The sequence below is a fragment of the Ambystoma mexicanum genome, chromosome 3p (genome assembly GCF_040938575.1).
Source record: "Ambystoma mexicanum isolate Mex_15411 chromosome 3p, UKY_AmexF1_1, whole genome shotgun sequence".
NCBI classification, from domain to species: domain Eukaryota; kingdom Metazoa; phylum Chordata; class Amphibia; order Caudata; family Ambystomatidae; genus Ambystoma; species Ambystoma mexicanum.
In genome coordinates this window covers 374,283,123-374,304,120 of record NC_090925.1, presented here as the reverse complement: position 1 = coordinate 374,304,120, position 20,998 = coordinate 374,283,123, and positions in this window count along the sequence as shown.

The window sequence follows — 20,998 nt, the reverse complement described above, 5'->3', positions numbered from 1 at the left end:
AGCAAGTTGGTAACAAAGGTAATCAGCCTGTCTCATTATGGACCTCAAACAACAATGAAAACGAAGGCCTTCATTCTAAAGGGAGTATGGCTCCTGAGCTTTGAAGAACAAGTGGATGAGTATGCTAAGAGCTCTGTGTGGTGTCAGGCTGCTGCGCCACAAAGCAAGGGACTTCAGTCCATGGAAAGAAGTTGCAAACCCTGGGACATGATGGAAACAATATTTGCTACCCATGTTTACCCAACTGAAAGTTCTTCAGATAGCGCCCCACAATTTCAGGGCAAGGGGTTTTGTTTGTTAATGCAAAAATGCAGCATCATTTGCAGGAAAATTGCTCTGGGAAATGGGAAAGCAGAATGCTTTATGCGGATGCACAATAAGACATTTCGGATGGCTCAGGGGCAAGATGTATGCATTCGTAGGGCATTGTATCAATTAATTCTAGGTTATCGACTAACACCACACTGCTCAATGGAAGTTGATCCAGCAGAGGCCATGTTGCAGAGGTTCCTGAGGGTGTCAATTCCTAACCATGACTCTCTCAAGCCGGTGGCCATTAACATTGACACTGTTCAAGTGGCTAGGAGGAAGGTGAATGACAGTGTAAGGAGGAAACTGGTGGAGAACGTGTTGGTACTAGGGGACTAAGTGTTGCTGCAGTCACGACACCCGGCAGGAAAGTTGTCCCTCACGTTTGAGTCTGACCCGTTCCATTTGGTGGATGAAATGGGGTCGATGATAACTGTGCCAGATGGTCGATAGACTGTGACTAGAAATACATCCTTCTTTCGGAAATTTGGAAATAGAGTTCAGGATTCACCAGAGAGGGTGGAGGTGAGAAGGGAAGATGATCTGCCAGTTTGTAGCACATACTGTGATGACAAAGAAGATCATCAAGGAGAATGGGCTAATGTGGATACTGCAGGAGGAAGTGGAGGCCTAAGTGAACAACAGGAGAGTCCGATTGGGAAGGAGTCATACAGTCAAGGTACCAGTAGGAGATACCCCGTGAGGAGCTCCCGGTGCCAGCCAAAATATCTACGGGACTATGTGTTAGATATCTAAAGGGACATTAATAACAGTAGTGCCGGTGCATCTGGTTGTTTGATATGTTTGAAATTGTTTGTTGTTATGAAAATGGAGGCGCATAATGGTGCCTTTAAGACAGATGAGTGCTGCAATGTCAGCAAGCCCAGGGAATAAAAGGGACATCACGTCCAGTCGAGAGAGCACAAGCGGACTCTCGTCACTGAACAACTCTGTCTCTGTGTCTGTGTCTTCTTTTGGCCGCACTGCACGTACACAACAGCAACCTGATAAGGGTATGTGTTTCCTGACAGCCCCTAGGACCTGCTGCCATATCTGCCCACGTTCAGCTGCCTGAGGCTAAGCAGAATCTGTCTTAGTGCCTCACCTGACCATCATTTTGAATAGGCTGCTGTGACATAGTACCCCAGGGATGCACACAAAACTCTTGTCCGTGGCAGAGCCCTTGCGGAAAGGTTATTTTTCAACTCTTTGGAATTACCTCGGTGCTGGTGCAGTGGACTTGGAACTGCTGCTAGGTAAGAGTTGGGCCCTCGGAGGAAGAACCTCCTGGGTAGTCCTCACACGCGAAGGCGACCCATTGGGCCTAGACCCCGTAGCAGAGCTATTGAGCTCCTTGGCACACATACCAGTAGAAATAGCACAAAGGGCCTTGTGCTGGTGCCTGATAGAAGAGCTCTTACGCCCCTTGGCACATGTGCTGGTAGAGTCCTATGGGACTTAGGGGATTCCCTGGTACATCATGAAGACTTTGCTAAAAGGTAAGAGCACTGCCCCATCTCATATAAGGAAACCCCATGGAATATAATCCTCTGTTGATGGGCCCTAGAAAACAAAGGTGTACTTTCTATCTTGCAAAATCCTTTAGGTGGCATGGAGGTGAAGCAGAGAAAATCTCCCTCCAATGTTGTAAGTGGTAAGTAAGTGCCACTCGAGTAACCGCATTAGAGGCAACAGATAGCCCCAGCAGTGATGTGCCCCAAGGCACTCCAAACAGCAAATACAGCATGCAAACATATGAATGACGGCTAGGGAAAGGAGCACAGAGTAGATTAGATCACTGAGCCGCCAGCTTCCCTCAGCGAAGCTGGGGGCTCAGTAAAACCTTATTAGGGCTGAGCCAGGCCAGGCCTGAGATTCGGGGAGGCTTTTGATGCTGGATCTCTGAACTTGGAAAGAGCCGGCCCTTTGACCAGCACTGCATGCAAGAATCCCAGTTAGATTTCAAATCCTATAAACGTTTACAACTGAGTGGTTGAATATATACAGTTAATAGAACAGTGTGCACTCATTTCATGTTTAAAATTATTTGCCAGGGGGACATGGCTTTGTGCCGATGAAGATGGTTGCCTGAAAGCACTTCTCCCGCCCGCAGTAACGCTTTTCTTACTCTGCTATGCTGTAATGAATCAACTGAAGGTCTGTTCTCTCCCTGCCTGACCTGTCTTGCACTCAGTGTCCTAATTCTACTTTTTTTTGACGATTTCCTGGCTTCTAGAGACAGGCTCTGTGTGCCTTTGATTCTGAGGCGGTGTTGCCACAGCCTGCGGCTGCTCACCATATGGAGAGGTTCGGAGGCCCTGGTCACGCAACGTCGATGCTGGTGTGGAATCTGGCCTCTCCGTGTAACACAGCACCATCTTATGGCCAAAAACAGTTTGCAGGAAGCATAACATTTTCTGGTAACATTCATTTTTAGCTTTAGCTATGTGGTGGCACTACCTTTAAGCCAAATCTATTGTCATTAAAATAAGAGCTTTAACATAAGAGTTTCAAATAGGGGCTTTGAATGAGGGTCTCTAATGCTTTTCAATACAGATGGCATATGAGGATGGATTTGTGCTGTTTAGTGATGTGTCCCACCCATTTAATGCCCATCTTTAAGTCAAATCTATATGATTTTACACCCATTCCCCCCTATCTCCACCCAAAACCACACCCCTTTTGGAGTATTTATCTGCATTTGTATTGTGTGCTGAATTTGTCAACCATTTTTGCTTCCAAAATGGCGGCTGCCATATGCTAATGTTAATAAAGGTTAATTGACTTGTTTGATGCATTAAAAAATAATACAGCTTTTAAGTTATGCAATATATTGTAATGTATTTTGTATTCAAAATAAACAAGTTACTGTTACAGATATGTTTAGTTGAAAAATGTCTCTGAAAATGTCCATGTACTGATTTGTGGGTGTTGCTTAAGTGTCTTGTGATGTAAGGAGTACCTGTTTGGAAGTGCGGTTAGGGATGTCAGAATGATGTGATTGGGTCTCCAGTCTGTGTTTGTTTCCCCATGCAGCCATTTTATTTAATTAGAAGCGAGAGGTAAGGATGCTTATTTATAAAAATGTGCACTGCTAAGGTTGTCTGTGGTGAATCATGGCTCCACTCTTTGGCAGAACTGCCCGGGCCACAAAGGTCCCACTCTGTGCTTCTTTGTGTGTGTAGGGGTCATGTAGATGCTGAGCTCAGCAGTGGGTTGGGTATAGCTGCAAGCCATGCAAATGCTAAGCACCCTGGGAGCCGTCAACGGTCGCATGAGCCCCGCCAGCATGGTAGAAACGGCCTGCAGGTAGCCTCTGGGCTGGCTGCAGTGTGCCTGCAGAGCCTGTTGCAGATCTTGGGGCAGTGGGGAAAGCCATGGTGGCCCTGAGCCAGTGCAGCTCAGGCCTAGTTCAGCGCTGAACCAAAGCCTCGCACAGTGCCCACGACAAGGCGTCCGACACTGACGATGAACAGGAGAGCCGCCATCGAGAGGAGGCTCACGATGATGAGGACAAGTGAGACAGCAAGGAGACAAACCATACTCTGATGGAGGAGGTGCTGCTGCTCGGTCTCAAGGACAGAGAGGTGTGAGGCGGGGGTCTTCAGTATACAATAAAAACAGTAGTATTGTTGTCATTCCAGCCAGTGGCTTCATTATTGTGTTTAAATAGACAGTGGACTCCTGGAATGCCTTGTATAGACTCGGCACTTGCAGTGTCCCTGCTGTGCTGATTTCACTGCCGTCTTTTAACACTCTTGAAGCACATTGAACACCCACTGGGGCATATATACACTTTGTACAGACGAACCTTCCCATTAATACGTAAATCTCTGTAACAGGAATTACTAAAAGGAACCACACTCAAGAATAATAATGGAGCATATGGCGAAAGAAAATCAAAAGTGACTTTCAGACAAAATCCCCAAATAGATCTTACTCTCCAGTATGGTGTTGGGTTTTAACATGTTGGTTTTAACAGTATGATAACACTGAACAATAGCTTTGTTTGTTAGAATGACAGCTATTTCTGATGTCCTGGCGAATAAGTTAGACGGACATCTATTCTAATGTGGAGGATACTTTAAAGTGCTGTTGTCATTCATTTGTGAGTGTGAGGTGCCCTTGTGTGAATTAAAGTGCATTGCACAGCGTTAATTCTGAACACATGTATGTGGTCTTTTGATGGTCTTGTTATTCCTGTAGATTCCCCGTCAATGTAACTTGTTTTACGTTGGGGTTCCGTGTATTGTAACAGTACTCTTTCTAGTCTACATTTTAGTGCTGGGTTAACACACCGCGTTTCATATGTAATAAAAGGTTTGCCTTTAAAGCAGACTCGCTGAGAAGCACGCACTTTTCAAATCAGATCTCTTTTATCTTTCTATACTACCATGTAGTGAAGTGGCTGAAAGGAGGTCACTTTCCACCAGTTCTCGTATAGGACATTTAAGGAGAGGTGCCATGGGCTAGCTCTGCTGCTTTCAATTTTCCAGAGACAATGACACAATCTGTAACTAGCTGTGTTCTATCCAAGAAGCTCCCGTTTCCATCTGCTCCACTTGCTGTGCAGTGACAAAATGCATTTCATCTCAGAACTGCTATCCTTAAGTCTCTTTAATCCTGTACATTTTAGTACCTAAAGCTGTTTAATTTGGTGTTAGGGAGAATTCTCTCTTTAGGCTGAATTTCCTAACTTAGTGAGTCCCCCAGCAGCTTTGCTGGATTTATGGAGTTTGTTTTTTTCTCCTGCCAAGCGTGAGACTCTTTTTCTCCCACTCTTGGACATGATTTATGGTGTTCCTTTGACTGTTAATGTGTTTTATGGGCTATGGGGTCCTTTACTCCAAAGGGTCTCATGTGTTTTTACTATGTGTGTTACACAGCACCCACCGTGTAGTAACACAGGGGTGTCATAGTGACACCCAACCATAGACTCCATACCCTGGGACTGACTACTGTCTCCCAGGGCATGTAAAGTCACCATTGGCTTTACTAGTCACAAATTATTAACAGAAACCAGTACAAACCATCATATTGTGGACATACTGGTCGGGGCAATTCGACTGCCCCGGGGTCTGTTAGTCGAGGGGGCACGTCTCCGTCCCCCCTGATCGAATTTTGGCTGGTGGCAGTGGAAACTACTTTTTATATTCGACCGCAAATATTTCCCTATGGGATTTTCCCATTGTTCGAGGCTACCAACTTTAATTATTTAATTCTCATAGACTCGAACATACCGCCGGTTTATTTAATTAATATTAATTCGCCGGTTGGTATTTTTTGCCAGGACTCGATTCTAAAATGGCGTTTGTGTTCTCTTCTGTGACTCCAACCCAAGTCGAGCCCTTTGTTCCACTTTTTGGCAGGCTTCTCCACAGAAGCCTCCAAAAGTGGTGCCACTCTGTCTGGGTACCACAGGGGGTGTGGGAGGGGGTTTAGGCACCCTGGACTGAGTTACCTTGGTAACTCAAGTCGCACTCTTGTGTGATTGGCCCAAGTGGTGAGCCGGCCGGCTCACCACTTAGCATGTTTGATTGATAGCTAGGCTGAGTGAATGGGGGTATGCTGCATAAAAGCAGGGCTTTGGGGACAGGAACTTCAGAAGTCGCCACAGGACCTGGGAATCCGACGTGGGAGAAGCTGAACCGACCTACCACGACGACACCACCGGTGGAGCCCTGTGGAACCGACTCACCACTTCCCGACGACAGAGAAGATCTCCCGGCTGGAGAGGCTTCTTCCCCTGTCTGGTGGGCACAACCAGTTTACCTTCTTTCTTCGCACCCCAGACCGGTTTGTGGTCGAACTGCCCGTGCCAAGCACCCCGGCGGCCGGATAGCCACTCACCACTGAACCGCGAATCAACGGACCACTCCTTGTACCTGAGAAACTCTGCGGCTGGTTTCTTCCCTGGCAGTGCAACGGACTCCTGTCTTCCTCCCCGACGAGATCTTCTCTTCCCCTGGACGAAGCACCGACTTGCATCCGCTGCCAGGAACAACTGCCCCCGCTGGAGTATTCTCACCACTTTAAGGTACTGTGTCCGCCAGGCCTCCCTTTCTAAAGATTGCTACAAGGTAATAATACCCCCTTAACCTTCTGGACTGGGCTGGCCGCCTTGACCTTCTAACTGGTCCCTTTCTTTGGTCCAACTCCTTTTTGAACCGTTACAAGACTTTTGTGCACTGCAACCGTGTGACCTTGGACAAATTTCGTTTTGATCCTCTTAAAGCGGATCCGGCCTACTGACTCTGAATTCACGGTGTTACTTTGCCTTCCTCTCTTGTTGTGTTCGTGAAAAAGTGTTGGGATCTGTTTCAATTTATTCTCTGCTTTTCTCTCCCTTTTAAAAAACGAACTAGTAGAGTGCCATCTACGTTAAGCGCTCACCGCTGTCTGAAAATAAGTGGGTCTTTACTTAAGACTTGTCTAATATTCTTTTAAGGGAGTGTATATCTTTTAGTGACTGTGTTTTTGAATTGCTTACTATTAGTGCCTGTGTGTTTTTCTAGATGTGGTTTTAAATAAATAATTATATCTCTTTTACACCAAGCCCTGGTCAGTGTTTACTTGTTCTATTGTGTCCTCTTGACTTATTGTGAATACTCTGTATACTGCCTAACTCTTCTTGAGGGAAGTCTGACTGCTCAGCCACAGCTACCAAGTGAATCTGTGTGGTACAGACTGCTACCAAGTGGGTTTACTGCCAAACACCTGTAGTCTTAAATCTTTTGCAGTGGTCCCAGAGGGAACTGCACAGGTTTCTGCCTAACATTTGGCAATGCCTAGACCTTGCGCTACTCATTTTTGCGCAACCTTTCATCTGTCTTGGACTGTGCAGCTTTATGGAACGGAAGCATGACCCTGCAATACTACATATTTCGGCATTGTAAGATATGGACACAAAATGAACCACCGCCCGTTCTGGCAATATTTGTGAACAGTAAAACATGTTTTCAATATGCAACCAAGGCCTCCATTGGACCCCTACTGTGGGACTAGAACTCAGAACACTAAATTCCAAATCGGGGCATTTATTTAGTGTGCCACTGCTACTTGCGTTTGCACGCATGCTAAATTGACTCGCAGACAACGTTGTTTCTGCGAGGTCTGCATTTGAGTACACTAAGGAAGATTACGACACAAAAAGCTCCTTCCTACTACAAGTGCAGGTGGCAGCCAGCAACCCACATTCATACCTCATCCCCAAGCAATCTGCAAGATTTATTTATTATAGAACCACATGTCTTCCTTGATCTGTAAACTCAGAAAAAAAACATGTACACAAACAAATCCTGGTAAGGGAGTAGTTTCTTACCTGTCACTCTATTTCTCCAGCGTTGGTATGTTTCATGGATTCACATGCTTAGAATATTCCCTGTCGTCAGGCTAGGAACCCTCGGTATATTTATTAAGACGTTTTCCATAGGAAAACATATTGACACTTCTGTGTCCTATCTATGTCGTTTTGGGCCGCTTACGCATGACCCAATAGGACGTAGGGTATAAACAGCCCCACCTCCACAGCTCCCTTCAGATTTTAACCCCCAAAGTAGTAGGGGCATATAAAGTTTGCATTCAGGGGAGGCCGGTGGGAGCATGTGAATCCATGAAAGATCCCAACGCTGGAGAAAATGAGTTACAGGTAAGAAACTACTCCCTTCTCCAGCATTGCATCTTTCATGGATTCACATGCTTAGAATAGATTATATAGCAGTACTCCTAATTTGGAGGCGTGCAATGCAAACCAATATTATCTGAGCCGCACATGCAGTTAGCAATACAAAACCCCAATCATGGTCTATTGTCAAGAGCATACACTCCTTTTTGGGGCTTACCTTACTGAAACAGGTGCCGAAAGACTGATCGTCCCATCTGCATATCTGCTGCATGCTGTTGCTCTAGGCAATAATGCCGAGTAAATGCGTGCGGCACCGACCATGATACGGCTTGAAAGATGTCCACCAATGAAATTCCAGACCACAACGCCGCCGATGACGAGGTGGATCCGAATGAGCTTTTGGGCATCTTACCAGAGGATTTCCTGCTTTAGAGTGACAAAAAGCAATAGTCGACGACACCCAGCGGGCCATTCCTTGCTTAGAAATCTGTTTTCCCTTCATCGAAGGTCCATAAACAACAAACAGTTGCCTTGAACGCCTAAAATCTTGAGTACGACTGAGGTAGAACTTCAAAGCTCTTTTAACATCCAACGTGTGGAGGGCTTTTTCTGCTACAGAAGAGGCTGTTGCAAAGAATGTTGGTAGAATAATAGAGGAATGTTTGTGGAATGTCGTCGAGACTTTAGGAATGAAGTGAGGATTGGTTGCCAATACTACTTTGTCCTTGAAAAACCGCAAGTATGGCGGATCAATAACCAATGCCTGTAATTCCGAAAGCCTTCTTGCTGATGTAATGGCTACTGAAAAGGCAATTTTCCACGACAAAAACTTCAACGACGATGACGACATTGGTTCGAACGGAGCCCTCATTAGTGCTGACAGTACTAGATTGAGACTCCAGTTAGGAGGAAACTTTTTGGCTGGCGGAAAAGTCCAAAATAGGCCTTTCAGGAAATGTTTAACCAGTCGATCGCTGAACAACGGCGTTGAATGTCTTTTACGAGTAAATCTCGAGATGGCCGCCAAATGAACTTTAATAGAGGAAATGTTACGCTCACCTGGTATCCACAGGGACGCCACCCTGCTGGGTTACTCGCTGGTATGCTTCTCAGCTTTGCCCTGATGTGGTCTGCGGGGAAGGTTCTGCCTGAAAATACAGGACTGTGTTCAAGACTGACCGACTGGGGTAAGTATCCTCCCTCCACCCCCGTATGCTTTCAGTCCCTCTGGCGCCCTCTCCTTGTGGTAGAATTAGGCGTGCTCTCCGTCCTGCCTTCTTTGCAGGGGCGCGTTGTCTTTCATGGGCGAGTGCGGTCCTGTTACTTCACTGACGCCGGCCCGTTTGATATTGTTCAGGTAGGTCTTATTGCTGTTCTTTAGTTTTGTTGCTATCCTGCATGCCTTTCTTTGTTTAAAATGTCTCTTTTTTTCTCCCTTAGGAATGCAGAGCTTGAGCGCGGCGAACTGGATTGGTTGAGCCCCGCTGGTAAATGATGGCGCATTAAGAGCGGTAAGTAAGCGCTATGCGCAGCGCTGCAAAGTCTTGCCTTTGCTAACATGTGTTTTCCTTCTTTGTAGGTCGCGGTGTTCTTCAGCGCGAGTGGAATGTCCGGAGTGGTGCCAGCCGAGAGGCGACCAGCCAGGTAAGCCTTTTGAGCAGTTCGTAATTTGTAAATGTCTCTACAGCTCTCTTTAATGTTGCCTCTATCTTCCTCTTTCAGGTCGTTCTGTCCGGGAGCCGTGCAGATTTGAGGAAGCTGTTCTCAGTAGCTAGGAGTGTTTAAAGATGAAGACTGCAGGTAAAATGCTGCTGCTAATGATGTTCCTTTTGTCTCCTTGCAGGCTCTGCTTCTCCAAGGTTCAAGGGAATAGCTGTACACAGGGAGCATCACGTTGAAAGCGGCAAAGTAACACGAAGCATGTTCTGCAGTCAAGGTGTGGTTTATATAGCCCAGGTAAAGTAGTATGTGGGAAAGTAGTTCCAGGCCTCCCACACCCAAACCACTAGACAACATAGCTTGGTTCTTAGGAACCAAGCTATGTGGATGCCTACATGTTGGCTGACAATACTATAAAGTAGTTCCCAAGCACATTGTTGTTCATGGTGTATGAGCCTGGCGCCATAGGTGCCAGGACTGTCCCCATGAGGGCTTTTGAAGAGGATGCCAGGCTCTAGAGGCCCGAGTCCTGACTCCACCTGGCCAATGGGTTTGCCTGAGGGGGTTTTGGGCGAGGATCTTGACAGGAAAAAGCTAATCCTTTCTCCGCCAAGTGTAGCAAATATGGAAGAATCTGTTCTGCTCCGATGTTTAAGGGGTCTACCCCCGGATGATCCCTGCACCACACACAGAATCTCTTCCATTTACCTGCATATGAAGCGTTCGTGGACGGCACTCGTGCCGCCTGTAAGATTCGTCGACACTCTGAGGGAATGTTCAGGTCCCCAAACTCGGAGAAGTCAGGAGCCAGGCCGTGATGCCAAACTGCTCCTTTGTCTTGAGATAGAAGGTTCGGAATCTTCTGGAACTTCACTGGCTCTGCTATCGACAGTTGGAGTAGGTCTGAGAACCACGACTGTCTCCCCAGTAAGGAGCCACCACAATTACCCGACATGGGTACTTGTGAATCCACTGGAGGGACCGCCGGATAAGTGGAAACGGAGGGAATGCGTAAGCGAACTTGTTCGCCCACGGGAACGAGAACGCCTCCGCCAGCGATCCGATTTGTGGCCACCTGCTCGCTTAATGTGCGCACTTCTTGTTCTCTCGGGTTGCAAACAGATCCAGGGATGGACGACCCCATTTTCTGAAGATGTTTGGCAGTTGTCGATCGTCCAGTTCCCACTCGTGGAGTTGATTCATTTCCCTGCTGAGCGGGTCTGCTTGTATATTTCTTACCCCCATAAAATGGTAAGCCATTATGCTCATATTCCTGAGATAGAACATCGTTGTTGTATTGTCCGTTAGTATTCTGACGACCGATGCTCATATGCGCGGCAAAAAGGACTTCAGAGCCCAGCGTACCACCCTTAACTCCAGCACGATGATGTGAAGAGTAGACTCCGCTGCGGACCATTGACCTTGAACTTGCAGGGACCCCAGGTGGGCTTCCCATCCTTTCAGCGATGCATCCGTTACCACCGTCGCTTGAAGATCCGGTTCCTGCAGGGGCATCCCCCTCACCAGATTGTCCGAGAGCTGCCACCATTGAAGTGCCCGCAGAAGCTTGCTGCTGATGCTCAACTTGTTTGACCATAAGCCTCGACTCTGGGACCATCGGTCTGTCAGAAACTCCTGTACTGGCCACATTGAGAGACGGCAATTGTTCACCAATGGAATACAGGACGCCGCGGCCCCCAACAGTGACTTGTACTTTCTGACTGACACCCTGGTGCCCATTTTCCATTTTTTCGACTTTTGTGTTAGTTTTTGAACCCTTTCCAAGGGCTTCACTAGCCCTGATTGAGTTTGGAATTCCGCACCCAGAAATACCAAGTTCTTTGAGGGCGTTAATGAGGATTGCAAAGCCGAAGCGCTTCAGAAGTTGCATGGTGGCTGTTAGGAAAGATTTCGTAATTGTAGGTAATTTTCCTTCCATGTGGCAACCCCTAAACTTTTTGCTGTTGTTTTTCACCTTGTTCTTGACTTTGCCAGAGAAGTACAGCCTTCTGCCGCACTCCTCTGGGCTTTCGCTCCTTTCTTACGGGGAAACTGACATCCCTTAAGACAGTCAGTACCGGGAAACGCTGTTTTCCGTAGTTTCTTTTATCATGTTGCGGCTTTCTTGCAACATGACACAAGAGGGCACTGTAAGCTAAGTTACAGCTCTCTTGGGTCTCTAGCCTTCTACAGGCCCTAAATACTCGTTTAGGATTGTAACTGATCGGTGCAAGTGATTCACGGATGGGAAAGGTGGCAGCGATCGTTTCTTGTGTTTTGAGCTCCTTTTGGCGTTCTAAGCGCGTTTCTCGCGCTTAACCCAAAATGGTGGCCTGGCTCCCAAGTGGCCAGACCACGAGGCTCCTTTGTCCTGTCCGCTGACCGTCTTGCTCCCTTCACCTTCCCCAGGTCGAGCCGACCCGGGGCCTTCCTTATTTGGGCATGTACATTCCCGCGAAACACGGATGCTTTCGCGGGCTTCTACATGTCGTATGTGTGCCTCCAGGATGTGGGCTGGGATGTCTGGTCCCAATACACATCCTGGGTGCCAGAGAGTCTAGGGTGGGTTGAATGCCTGGGACCACCGTGGTCCGTGATTGGTCCACGAATGGTGTGAGTGTTGATGAGCGGATCTCCCATTGGGTCCCCTCCGTTTTGGCGCGAAGGGAACCGTGGATAAGAGGTGGCTGGAAACACCACTACCAGGTCGATCTCCTGAGTTCTCACGAACAAAGGAATACAGGAGCCATGTATCCTGGAACCAAGAGGCTGAACCGAGGAATCGCTGGTGACCTGCTGAAGGACTGCTCCTCTGCACTGCTGTCGCCTTGTGAAACCCTTTACACCTTTGATCGAACCAGAAGGCCTGTACTGGTACTTCGACCCTTGGAATAGCGGGAACAGCTATTCTCGGCATCTTCACCATCTCCTGCTAGTAAGCCTTCGGAAGCGTCTCTGGGCCATCCAGCAGACTGACCAGCTTACACCGGAGTCTTGCTCTGTAACCGCCGCCAGGTTGTGTAGTATTTCGAGTCCTTGTCACTCTCACACGCTTCGTACACTTGGCGTTCCCAGGTCTGAATTGAGTAGTGTACATTTGGCTGATACACACGGCCGCTCCGTTGCCCTGCTGTGGTAACAAACTGTGCGGGTTTCTTCGTTTGGGACGTCTTTTACTCAACTCTGCTGCTGCAGACTCAACACGACGACGAGACGCTCCCTGCTCTTCTGAACCTGCCAGCTACTGAAACTGACGCGGAGAAGCCTGGGTCTGCTTGCATCGGGGACCGGTGAGTAGCATAGCTAAGAACTGGTCGCCCTCCTGCAGGAGCCCATAGCTTTTCCCCGCTGTGTCAAAACAGCACCCTTTTCCGTACTCGCGCTCTGCTTCTGCCCACAGTGGAGGCTGCGCTTGAGTCGCGGAACTTTTTGTTCTTCATTTGTGCACTAAACTGAACTGCCTGATTTCCTTCGAAGAGACTCCCCTTTTTGCCCATTGGCACCAGCGTGTGCAGGTACTTTTGAGCACAAGGCTCCACACTTCGCAGGGCTCGGACTTCCTTTTAGTTAGGTGCCTCTGAAGGCGGACTGGGTCTAAGCATTATTTCGCACTGCCTGTTTTCCTTCCCTTTTAGGTGGACTACACATTTTGTGCATCTAACGCCTGAGACTTGTTGTATTTGTATATATATTGTATTGGTATGGTATGTGTTGGTTTACTAGAGTTGTATCGTGATTTCTCGCTACGGTCATTGTTTTAAAGGCCTTGGAATAAATGTGTATATATTTTTAATATAACACCTCTTTGGAGTAGTTTGTAAGTGTCCTTGCTTTGTGTGCTCATTGCGGGCTTTCAGTCACCCTCACCCCTCTTGAGACCTAGTCTTGACCGCCGCGATCGCTACCTTGATTGGTCTGGCTCGTCCAGAGGTTACCCTGTTCCAAGTAATTAGGTTGGCCTTCTGAACTTCTGCGCCACCAGGACAGAGTTCAGAAATCCGTCTTAACAAATTGGTGTACAGCGGTGGGATACGACTGAAGGTATCCAGTGTTGCGCACGAACTAAAGCATTTCAAGTTATTCCTAACAGGACACGTAGTGAATTGTTATAGTATAGCTTTAAAAAGGCCATAGTCCTATCTAACAGTATGGAAACAAATACCTTGTTAACTTTAAATGCTTCCAAATCAGAAACATTGAAAAAGATGTGTGCGCAGAGAGGTGTTTCCTCTCAAGGCACGAAATTGGATATGATCCAAAGAATCGTGGCGTGGCAAGAAGCGCAGCTTGACGCTATAACTTCTGAGGACAGTGCGGAAGGAGGTGGGGCTGCTCTCACTGGTAGAACCGACGGTTCTGCCGCTGCACTGATCCACCGCGACCACGAGGACAGGGAGGATGAGATGTCTAATGTTTCCTCTGCCAGTGCTGATGGGGAGGCTATGCTTGAATTCAAGAAGCAAGAGCTGCGGTTTAGGCAGAAGGAGCTTGAATTCAGCATAGCCAAACTAAAAATCGAACAGGCAGAAAAACAGAAAGACAGGGATCACCAGTTGGAACTGGCCAAGCTTCAGGTTGCAAATGGGTCCAAGGGTCCTGGACATGGGTCTGGGGCTTCCTCTCATCCATGGTTTCCGAAAGATCTGCTCAGTGTGTATGAGGAAAGGAATGACATTATGGACTGGCTGAATGCGTTTGAGTATGCATGCGAAGTTCAACAAGTTGACAATGCTGATAAGATTGCCTGGTTACTCAGCAGACTGCCCTATTCTGGCTATAGTGCCATTATGGAAATGTCGAAGGCTGAGCGAGCTGATTTCGCAATGTTAAAGCAAACTCTCATTTTAAAGTTTGGGAAGACTCCGGCCCAATATTTGAAACATTTCAGAGAGTATAAGAAAAAGGAAGGTGGTACTTGGGTATCTTATGTCACTGAATCCTTGAAAAACTTAACTGGCTGGGTCGAAGGTTATAAGGTTTCTACCTTCGAAGGCATGATGAATCTTGTCATGCTGGAACACATTTTTGCATCTTCTTCCCCGGAGCTTAAGCAGCATTTGGCCGATTCGAAGGAGATAGATCCTAAGAAGCTCGCCATTGCATCAGACTTATGGGTGTCACATCGAGTGTCCCATAAGGACAAAGCTCATCCTGGTAAGCAGGAGGAAGGGAAAAAGTCCAAAGATAAGGAGGGTGGAGAATCTGATAAATCTTCTTCTCAAAAGGGCCACAAAAAGAAAAATAAGGGTAAGACACAAGAGAACTCACAGGGTAGTGGAGGTCAGCCTCCGAAACAGAACTCTGGTTACAATAAGCCTCCCTATGTAAACAGACCCAATGGATCTTGTTTTGCTTGTGGAGCAACTGACCACGTGAAGGGGGATCCCCGGTGTAAGGTTAGACCTTTGGGGGTCCACTCCGCTAATCTGGCCTTCTCCTCCTACGAGGAAGAAGAGATTACAGGAGCATCCTTCTCCTCAGACTCATTTCCCAGCGGGATAGAGGGCGAGGTAGTTTTAGTTTCCCTGGGTTCCTGGGAGCCTAAAGTCGCAGAGGCTTATGCTAGGATTCCAGATAATACCAATCACTACTTTAAAGACAGTGTGCTGATCAATGGAGTAGATACTCCAGCTCTTAGGGATAGTGGGTGCAGTCGAACTGTAGTGGATTCTGCCTTGGTAGACTCAGAGGAAGTTGCCAGAGCTATTCTGATGCCCACTAAGTTGGCTGACGGCCCACTCCGTATGTTCCCAGTAATACCTGTAAATCTTACTTTAAATTGTACAGCAGTCAGGATTCCAGTGAACATTCAGAGAAACGTCCCGGGAAAGGTCTTGTTAGGTAATGATCTCAGAGCTTTAGGGCTCGTAGGAGACACTGCCAAAAGACCCTTCACACGGTCTCAAGCACGGGCAGCATTGGCCAAGACCAATACGCCGCCCCAGCCAAAGGGGAAACCCAAGGCGAAAGGAGTCAACAAGTCAAGACGAGGGAAAGAGAATATTCCCCCGAGCTCGCCTACCACTGCGGTGGAGGAAGTTGGTCAATCGCCCGGGCCTGACGAGGAGGTGGCGATGCCTGAAGTATTTGACCCCAACGACCATCCTGAACTAAAAGACTTGTTAGTTGAAGGAGGTCCTGATAGGGACGAATTCAGTAAAGGCCAACGTGAGTGCCCATCTCTGGCAGGCCTAAGGAGACAGGCCTGCTCCCAGCTTGAGGGTGAACCTCCTGGGATGCATAGGATTTATTGGGAAGGTGGACTCCTGTATAGTGAGCCCACAGAGTCTACAGAAGGAGACCATAGGAGGTTGGTGGTTCCCCTTGCTGTTAGGCCTTTCCTCCTGCAGTTGGCGCATGAAGTTCCCCTTGCTGGTCACCTTGGTATTAAGAGGACCAAGCAAAGGTTATCCATGCACTTCTACTGGCCCAAGATGGGGGTGCAAGTAGAAAGTCACTGCAGGAGTTGTGCCTCCTGCCAGTTATCTGGTAAGGTTGGCTCGACAATCCAGGCTCCGTTGGTACCGCTCCCCGTTGTGGGGGTACCATTTGAAAGGGTAGGGATCGACATCGTTGGTCCCCTTGACCCGCAAACATCCTCGGGCAATAGGTTTATCCTGGTGCTGGTCGGCCATGCAACCAGATATCCTGAGGCCATCCCATTGAAAACTGTAACTGCCAAGTCAGTTGCAAAAGCTTTACTTGGCATATTTACTAGGGTTGGCTTCCCTAAAGAAGTTGTGTCGGATCGTGGCAGCAACTTTATGTCAAAGTATATGCAGGCTATGTGGAAAGAATGTGGGGTCACCTACAAGTTCTCTTCTGCATACCACCCCCAGACCAATGGTCTGGTGGAACGTTTCAACAGAACGTTAAAAAGCATGATTGGGGCTCTGGAAGAACCTCAGAGAAGAGAATGGGATCTTCTTTTACCATGCTTACTGTTTGCCTACCGAGAGGTGCCACAGGAGGGTGTTGGCTTCAGCCCCTTCGAACTTCTGTTCGGTCATCCTGTACGGGGACCCTTAGCCATAGTCAAAGAGGGATGGGAGATGCCCACTCCCCCTGTTACTACCAACGTAGTTGATTATGTGCTAGGGCTCAGAAAACGGATGGTACTTCTGATGGGCTTGGCTAGTGATAAATTGAAGGCAGGACAAGCGCTGGTGAAACATTGGTACGACCAGAAAGCTTCCCTCATCAACTTTACACCTGGTCAGCAAGTCCTGATCATGAATCCCATAAGGCCTCGAGATTTACAGGACAAATGGTCAGGCCCTTACACCGTGGTGGAGCCCCTGGGTGAGGATAACTATTTAGTGGACCTTGGAAGGCCTGGACAGGCTCCAAAAGTGTTTCACGTGAATAGGCTGAAGGCTTTCGTCCCAAGAGTCGAAATCGCAGCACTGCTACTGGCTTCAGATGTTGAGGAAGAGGAGTCGGAACCATCTCCCCGACCTGCTCCAAAGCGGTCCTTCAGACAGCTCGTTTGAGGGTGTCCGAGTGGCCCCTCACCTGACTTCTGATCAGCTGGCTGAGGTGAAAAGTTTGCTTGGGCAGTTTTCCCCCCTGTTTTCACAGTCGCCTGGTTTGACACCTTGGTGCAAACATAACATAGACACAGGAGACAGTGTACCTACCAAAAGTAGGGGATACAGGATGTCAGACAAAGTACAGTCTTATATTAAGACCGAGGTCAACAAGATGTTAGACCTTGGGGTGATTGAACCCTCTAGTAGTCCTTGGTCCAGCCCTGTGGTTTTGGTTCCAAAGGCAGGCACTTCTGAATTGAGGTTCTGTGTGGACTACAGGGCTCTGAATGCTGTCACCAAGACAGATGCACACCCCTTGCCTCGAACAGATGAGCTGGTGGATACTTTGGGTGCCTCCAAGTACCTCAGCACGTTTGACCTCACTGCTGGCTATTGGCAAATAGCTTTAGCAGAACATGCCAAGGAGAAGACAGCATTTTCTACTCCAGACGGCCTTTACCAATTCCGGTAATGCCGTTCGGGTTGAAGAATGCACCTGCCACTTTCCAGAGGCTTGTGAATCATGTTTTGAATGGGTTGGACGAATTCTGTCTTGCATATCTGGACGATATAGCAGTTTTCAGTGCCACCTGGGAAGACCATGTGAAACACCTCACGATCGTGCTCCAGGCTCTTCAGAAAGCACACTTGACCATAAAGGCTAGTAAATGCCAGATTGGACAAGGCTCAGTGGTTTACCTTGGACATGAAGTAGGTGGAGCGAGGATACAGCCTCTTCCCAGTAAAGTACAAGCAGTACAAGACTGGCCTACCCCCACTACACAAACCCAAGTGAGAGCCTTCTTAGGACTCACGGGGTATTACCGAAACTTCGTGGCAGACTATGGCACCATAGCTGCCCCTCTGACTGCCCTCACAACTCCGAAGAAACCCAAGAAGGTAACTTGGACCGACGAGTGTGAGAAGGCCTTCAATGGCTTAAAAAACTCCTTGTGCCAGGCCCCTGTCCTCAGGGCCCCTGATTATCAAAGACCTTTTATCGTGCAGACGGACGCCTCTGACACTGGGATAGGAGCTGTACTATCACAAGCAGATGAGAAGGGTAAGGAACACCCTATTGGTTTTATTAGCCGCCAGCTTAAGGACAGAGAGCTCAGATGGTCCACGGTAGAGAAAGAATGTTTCTCTGTTGTGTGGGCCCTAAGGAAGCTGAGGCCCTACCTCTATGGGACCCACTTCACTGTGCAAACTGACCATAAGCCCTTAAAGTGGCTAATGAACATGAAGGGTGAGAATCCAAAGTTGCTTAGGTGGTCCATAAGTCTACAAGGCTTCAACTTCACTATTGAGCATAGGCCAGGTGTCCAACATAGCAATGCTGATGGGTTGTCCAGAATGTTTAACCGACCTGAACAAGAGACTCATCCAGGGGTGGATTAGTTCCCCCTGTCCATAGTCTGAGAGGGGTGAGTGTTAGGAAAGATTTTGTAATTGTAGGTAATTTTCCTTCCATGTGGCAACCTTTTGCTGTTGTTTTTCACCTTGTTCTTAACTTTGCGGGAGAAGTGCAGCCTTCTGCCGCACTCCTCTGGGCTTTCGCTCCTTTCTTACGGGGAAACTGACATGCCCTTAAGACAGTCAGTACCGGGAAACGCTGTTTTCCGTAGTTTCTTTTATCATGTTGCGGCTTTCGTGCAACATGACACAAGAGGGCACTGTAAGCTAAGTTACAGCTCTCTTGGGTCTCTAGCCTTCTACAGGCCCTAGATACTCGTTTAGGATTGTAACTGATCGGTGCAAGTGATTCACGGACGGGAATGGTGGCAGCGATCGTTTCTTGTGTTTTGAGCTCCTTTTGGCGTTCTAAGAGCGTTTCTCGCGCTTAACCCAAAATGGTGGCCTGGCTCCCAAAATGGCCAGACCACGAGGCTCCTTTGTCCTGTCCGCTGACCGTCTTGCTCCCTTCACCTTCCCCAGGTCGAGCCGACCCGGGGCCTTCCTTATTTGGGCATGTACTTTCCCGCGAAACACGGATGCTTTCGCGGGCTTCTACATGTCGTATGTGTGCCTCCAGGATGTGGGCTGGGATGTCTGGTCCCAATACACATCCTGGGTGCCAGAGAGTCTAGGGTGGGGTGAATGCCTGGGACCACCGTGGTCCGTGATTGGTCCACGAATGGTGTGAGTGTTGATGAGCGGATCTCCCATTGGGTCCCCTCCGTTTTGGCGCGAAGGGAACCGTGGATAAGAGGGGGCTGAAAACACCACTACCAGGTCGATCTCCTGAGTTCTCACGAACGAAGGAATACAGGAGCCAAGTATCCTGCAACCAAGAGGCTGAACCGAGGAATCGCTGGTGACCCGCTGAAGGACTGCTCCTCTGCACTGCTGTCGCCTTGTGAAACCCTTTTCACCTTTGATCGAACCAGAAGGCCTGTACTGGTACTTCGACCCTTGGAATAGCGGGAACAGCTATTCTCGGCATCTTCACCATCTCCTGCTAGTAAGCCTTCGGAAGCGTCTCTGTGCCATCCAGCACACTGACCAGCTTACACCGGAGTCTTGCTCTGTAACCGCCGCCAGGTTGTATAGTATTTCGAGTCCTTGTCACTCTCACACGCTTCGTACACTTGGCGTTCCCAGGTCTGAAGTGAGTAGTGTACATTTGGCTCAGATACACACGGCCGCTCCGTTGCCCTGCTGTGGTAACAAACTGTGCGGGTTTCTTCGTTTGGGACGTCTTTTACTCAACTCTGTAGCTGCAGACTCAAAATGACGACGAGACGCTCCCTGCTCTTCTGAACCTGCCAGCTACTGAAACTGACGCGGAGAAGCCTGGGTCTGCTTGCATCGGGGACCGGTGAGTAGCATAGCTAGGAACTGGTCGCCCTCCTGCAGGAGCCCATAGCTTTTCCGTACTCGCGCTCTGCTTCTGCCCACAGTGGAGGCTGCGCTTGAGTCGCGGAACTTGTTCTTCTTCATTTGTGCACTAAACTGAACTGCCTGATTTCCTTCGAAGAGACTCCCCTTTTTGCCCGTTGGCACCAGCGTGTGCAGGTACTTTTGAGCACAAGGCTCCACTCTTCGCAGGGCTCGGACTTCCTTTTAGTTAGGTGCCTCTGAAGGCGGACTGGGTCTAAGCATTATTTCGCACTGCCTGTTTTCCTTCCCTTTTAGGTGGACTACACATTTCGTGCATCTAACGCTTGAGACTTGTTGTATTTGTATATATATTGTATTGGTATGGTATGTGTTGGTTTACTAGAGTTGTATCGTGATTTCTCGCTACGGTCATTGTTTTAAAGGCCTTGGAATAAATGTGTATATATTTTTAATATAACACCTGTTTGGAGTAGTTTGTAAGTGTCCTTGCTTTGTGTGCTCATTGCGGGCTTTCAGTCACCCTCACCCCTCTTGAGACCTAGTCTTGACCGCCGCGATCGCTACCTTGATTGGTCTGGCTCGTCCAGAGGTTACCCTGTTCCAAGTAATTAGGTTGGCCTTCTGAACTTCTGCGCCACCAGGACAGAGTTCAGAAATCCGTCTTAACAGTGGCCTCTAGGCTTGCCTGTGTTATGCGACGAGCCCCTTATCAGCCAATCGTCCAAGTAAGGGTAAACATGGTGACCTTTTCTTCACAGCCAAGCTGCCACTGGAGCCAAACTTTTTGTGAACGTCCTGGGAGACGACCTCAGTCCAAAATAAAGTACTTTGAACTGGTAATGGCTCCGACCGACTACGACCCTTAGAAACTTTCTGTGTCGTCGACGCATAGGTATGTGAAAATATGCATCTTGTAGGTCTAACGACGGCAGAAAATCTCCCAGCTGTACGGATCGGATGACTTCCTGAAGCGTAAGCATTTTGAGCTTCAGATTTTTTAGGGTTTTGTTTAGAGCCCGAAGGTCCAGAA